The 6111-nt window shown below is 29.3% G+C and overlaps 1 non-coding gene across 1 annotated transcript; it reads right to left on the bottom strand.

The window, feature by feature from the left end:
- Positions 1 to 2483: 2483 nt before the first annotated feature.
- Positions 2484 to 2567, bottom strand: LOC112508354. The gene has a single exon (XR_003068727.1). It is a non-coding gene; the product is annotated as a small nucleolar RNA SNORD25 (small nucleolar RNA).
- Positions 2568 to 6111: the final 3544 nt, after the last annotated feature.

The following is a 6111-nucleotide window of genomic DNA, read 5'->3' as shown; positions in this document are numbered from 1 at the left end:
ACAGCACGCTTGATCTTGCTTCTAGGGAACGAGTCGGACAGAAACTGAGTAAATTCACGCCGACCAGATAGCGAAGCCTTAAATCAGAAACAATTTACATACAAGATAAAAAAAAGAGAGAAAGGATTTCAATGGCTTAAGCTGAAATAATAAATGTCCTAAAACCCTAATTGCACATAGGGAAGAAGACGATGCCCTCTACGTTGCTAAAACTCTTAAAAAATGATAAATGCAAATGGAGTTCTTTTTCCTTGAAAAAAGACTAACTTTACTCTTATACGTTACTAAATGTACCCTTGCCTAATAGTTTCCTCCATACATATATCCACATCAAAACTCATTTTCACATTCTTAATGCATAAATTAACACAATTTTAACATAAAAAAAAGTGCAACTAACAGTCCCCATTTTCTATTTAATTGGATCCGACTGATGTCATTTAAAGGAGACGACTAAATTGACATCATGTCTATTTTATTGGGTATTGGAAGGTTCTTCTTCTTAACTATTCCAAAGCTCGAAACTAGTAGGTCAATATGGTTTAATTAAAAGAACTCAGTCAATCAGTTTAATAAGGACTAACCCTAGAAATAAAATGAGTGTACTAAAAGAACTCAATTAATACAACCTCTCATGTAGATACATACATGAAAAGATCGTATGAAAATAAAATGTTATTTAGATTACACAAGTTAAATTAATTCATATAAACATAACTAAATGTATTTTAATAATTATAATAGTTAGTGTTGTTTCTTGACATGTTAAATATGAGATTTTGAACATAAATCTGGATATTTTAGAGCTCAAATTTACCTGTACTTAGGATGCAAACTATAGTCAAAATGGTTATAAGATAAATTTATTAATTGTTTGATTTTAGGTTCAAATTATCAATGGTCTTAAGTTCAGTCTTAAATTTGTTAATCATTTAGGTTTAGCCAAAAACATCACATGTCAACCATACCAAAATTTGTCTGGCTTGCCTGCTCGCCGAAACTCATGGTTTCAAAACAAGTCTGATAACATATACCCTATATGTTATATTTTTTCTTAAGTATCAGGGTTCCCTAATTGTTATGAAAAACAATTCATAACAATTAGGAAACCCTAATACTTAAGATAAAAGATAACATAAGTTACTTATAAGGCAACATTTTTCCCCAACACAACCAAAGTGGAATCTCACAATCCATCCCCTAGAGAGCCCAAAAGCTGGTTCTAGTGCCATATGTAATAACACAAATCAACCGTTTCAGGTATTGTTTGTTTTGTTCCACACCAAAACTCAATGTTTTAAAAAACACCTGATGGAGAAGGTATCAAGACTTTCAAAATGCAATCTTTGTTTCCTTCTTCAACCAATGTAGGATCTTATATAACTTATTTTTGTTTTTAACATATATTATCAGTTATGCAATATAATAAAAAAATTGGTTTTAACAAAGAATACAAAAAGATAGGAATGTCTCGGATAATAGTTAATCATACATATGTCTAGTATTAATGCATACAAAGTCATGTAAACGAAAAAAAGTAAAAAAATAAGGTTTATACACAATAAGGTTCTTGTATAAAGAGAAAAAGATTCTCATAAGGAGCCTCTACTTTCATTTTTTTTACTTGTAAAAACCTTACATTTGAGATGCACTTTAAACTTAAAAACAAAAAATGCTATTGTAATTTTTATATATCAAAATCAAGTCAATTCCTACATTTAAAATGAACAAAGTTGGTATTAACATTGATAAGTGCAAAAATATCATCGGTATGAACATATTTAACAATGAACCAAGATGAAATTAGCCCAATCATAAAATAAATAATACATCAAATAACAATCAGATCATAATAATCAAATACTTCAACTAAAAAACCATTTACTAAATATTTACCCAATAAGCACTTATAAAGTCATAAATGAATAAGACAATGGCCATCCATTTACTAAACACTTATTCAATAAGCACTTGTAAAAACACAAATGAATAAGACAATAACCATCCATTTACTAAACATTTATTCAATAAATACTAATCAAGTAACAAATGAATAAGACAATGACCATGATTCTTAACGAACAAGTTAAGATGACAGACTCATCTACAATTAAGATTACCAGATAAATTGTTCCTTACAATACAATTTTAATTTAATAAACACGAATTTTACTTAATAAAATAACTAAAAGCCTTAGATTCTTATTGGTAAAAATGTGTAGATAAACGGCCTCTAAATCTCATTTCAACCGTATCGAGTTTAAACCAAATTCATTTATATGCAGATTCAATAATAGAACCAATAAGTTAAAATTGACAGCTTAATTGTAAAAATTGACTCACCATTTACATAACAAATTCATAAGATTCAACGTTTTCAATTTAACTGTTCTAACGTATGATTTTCAAAATAATAAACAGAGTGAAATATAAAAAGAATAACATCAAAAATAGGAAGCARTCTATATGCAGATGGAGGAAGATAAGGCTCAGTCCCTTAGATGTTCATAATGTTGCGATCATGCTCGCAAATCATTACAGGTCTGTATTGACTCATCACCGCCTATCATTCTCCAAAACATTGTACTCAATAAAATCCGATAAAAAAAACATAAGGCAATGAAGGTATCATACTTTGTRTACAATGTAGCTGCACTRTTGATCTCAAACGAAGATCGAAGGAGATTTAAAAGTTTAGAACAGCACGCTTGATCTTGCTTCTAGGGAACGAGTCGGACAGAAACTGAGTAAATTCACGCCGACCAGATAGCGAAGCCTTAAATCAGAAACAATTACATACAAGATGAAAAGAGAGAGAGGATTCAATGGCTTAAGCTGAAATATAAAATAACCTAAAACCCTAATTGGAGATGGGGAAGAAGACGGTGCGCTCTGAGTTTATAGAGAGAGTGAACCAATCGCATCCAACGCCTTACAGGTACGGCCAGAGATGGACGGCTAAGATTTTAATAAGTCCTTTAACCCTAATTACCAGTTCTGCGGCCTAAGGCCCTGTCGTAATTTGGGCCTGCATTTTATTCCTATTTTTTATTTTCTAGGGTTTATCCAAGAAGGAATAAAAAATCTTCTTGTAGTTACGGAAATTCAAATGCGGTGTTTCCAGACTATCTGCAAAGCAGATGATCATTTTGGGATTAGTCGGCTCGTATAGCGGATTGGATATCCAGATTAATCAAAAAAATAATAATAATAAAGTTGTTTGTATAGATTAATTTGTCTGTACAGATTGGAAAAAAAATTGTTGGAAATGATTTTTTTTTTCATAGATCAAATAAGCGTGTTTTTTAAATGTGATTAACATATTTGGAAAAAAAAAACTTGGCTTTGTGCATAAATCTTCTCTTACAAACTTACTAAATAAGTCATTTTCTATGAATAAATCATTACCAAACATTCATGTGTAGTTGATCGAGCAAGTCTTGAGGCTCATTAAGTTTATTAAGATGCTAACAAGCAGACCATGAACTATTTATGCTCAAGGTTCAAAACAGCGTGAGGCGCGCGCGTGACACCAAGGTAAAGCCTCAAGGCTTACACATCACGGTGATGACGCGCTTTTTTCAAGGATGACATAAGATGGTAAATTTGTATGTCATAAAATTATATTTTTATACATATGTTTTCTATATTATCAAATCAAATAGTCTTATTTAAAAATGTACATTCATATTAGACGAAGAAAAACGTATAGATTATGACTATAATAATAGTTTTTTTGATTAAATATTTGCAATAGAACTTGTAAAAGTAATTGTTACAACTTCATTTTAATTGTGAATACATTACGTAAATGAACTCGTTGAGGTGTGAGGTTCCAACTGAGTTATTTGAAGGTCTAAGGGGCCGTTTACTTAAACACTTACCTGTTAAAGCGCTTAACAGTAAAATTCAACTTTATCGCTTACATATCGGGTAATATTTTAGTTTACCAAAACGACATCGTACATAATAATTTACCCGGTAAGTGCTAATCATGGTAAAAATCGTCGCCACCACTTATTGAGTAAGACTCTCGGTCCTTGCATTCGCTCTTACCATACAAGATTCTTGGTTCTTGTCATATTCATCCGGTAAAAGAATTTTGACTTGGTAAGTGCTTACCCGAATGATTTTGGTAAACGGCCCCTAAGTTCTTATATTGGCTTACCAGAATGTATATTGTACTCTATGTAGTAGGTTGACTCATAAGAAACTTAATTAATGTTTTCTTACTGTGAAACACTTTTATTGAGCTGTTTAATAATCATTACAAGTAATTATACATAAACATAACTTAATAAACCTTCATTTTTGAATTCATGTAACTAACTGCAGACAAACATAATGATATACTGAATAAATATCTCATTTTAAATATAAAAAAAATCTAGAAAATATAATTATGATAATCATTGAGTTCTAACATAATACTTAATTATTATTTTTATAAAAAATTATATTATTAAACTAAAAATAAATTGTTTCGCTAGTAAACATAAATTAAATTATAATAAAAAACGATTTAAAGAAATTACACAAAAAATGTGAACTTTTAAATAGTTAATTTGATACTTGTATCAGTATGTATTTTTCAAAATTTTAATTATAATATCTTCAAATTTATATTTTATTAAAAAATAAAACCATATAAAATTGTATTATACTGATAAACACAAAGAATATAAACGAAACAATAAAATCAAGATATTTCTCAATGTATTATGCAGGTACCCTTCTAGTAATTTTAAACACGTAAGTTGGTTATCCATCTTCTTTGAACGCTGAGCTTGGTGCAACATAGTCTTACAAGCTTAGTAACCAAACTTATACACTATTACCCCAATAAAAGAAGTATAATACCTCTTATGTAATTGTTAGTTTTATTTGTATGTTCTCATTTTGATTTTAGTTCGTTTAAATACAATCACGTAGTTAGATTGTAAAATAATGTACCCAAGTTTCAACTCGCATGAGTTTGAGTTGGATTAAAAAAAATTCATATCCCAAACATAGAGTTGCGTTGTTCAAATGCCTTTAACTCGACCAATCCAACCAGTATACAACCGTTGATGCTAAATGGATCAGATCGGTGATCTTAGAGGAGTGTGAGCTTGAGTCAAGGTGGTTCTCGTCCATGGCCATGATTCATGAATATATACAATCAGACTTGTCAAATTATATTATCGTGCAATTATGCAAGAACTTAATTAAATGGTTGTCTTTTTCTTATATATACCTTGATTACCACTGCATGAGTGATTTTTATAAATGTATACAGATTGCAGTTACAATGGTATTTAGCTTATTTACTAAGCTCTCCATGAAGTTCTTAAATTATGTGCGCTATTTTAATGGGGTTTTCTCCTTGAATCTAGGATTATTTTTTATGAAATTTAGAATATCGATTAACATATATTTGTTTTACGATATCTTTTTTCATTTAAAATTAAGATTTAAATATTGTATTAATAATATATATATAAGTATTATTATTTATGAAACAAAAAAATATTTAACTTTAATTTTTATTGTAACTTACAAAAAAATGTTATATTTGTTTTTTTGACGACTAAATATATGGAATAATAATAATATAAAAATATTTGATAAAATTAATTATAATTCTAGATAATCAATTATTAATACTATTTAACAATTTACGATTAAAATTAATTAATTGTTTGAAATTAATGTTACTTAATAATTTATACAATTCAAATTAATTAATAATGTCTAATTAATATATATTAATTATTAATAATAATTAATGTTAATCAGGGTTATAATTGAAAAAAATGAGAGTAAGCTTTTTTTTGTAAGGGTGTCCGGGCCAAAGCCCGACTAATCCCCGACAATTTTGGAGGTTAAACATGACCCTTCTTAAATGTCGTCAACACTCCCCTCCCAGGGCTCGAACTCGGGTTCATGACTATGTCATGCTCAAGCCTTACCACTAGGCTGGAAGGTCTTTGACGAGAGTAAGCTCTTTATAAGCTACTATAACTAGTTTTTTAGTAAGCTAGCTTATATATTCATCCAAACATGTACTCAAAAAATAAGTTAGCTTATAAACTAGTTTAGATTGACCAACAATGTTTAAATCCCACTAAT

Source organism: Cynara cardunculus (assembly GCF_001531365.2).
Source record: "Cynara cardunculus var. scolymus isolate 2C chromosome LG 2, CcrdV1, whole genome shotgun sequence".
Lineage (NCBI taxonomy): Eukaryota > Viridiplantae > Streptophyta > Magnoliopsida > Asterales > Asteraceae > Cynara > Cynara cardunculus.
This window is presented reverse-complemented; position numbering and strand designations above follow the sequence as displayed.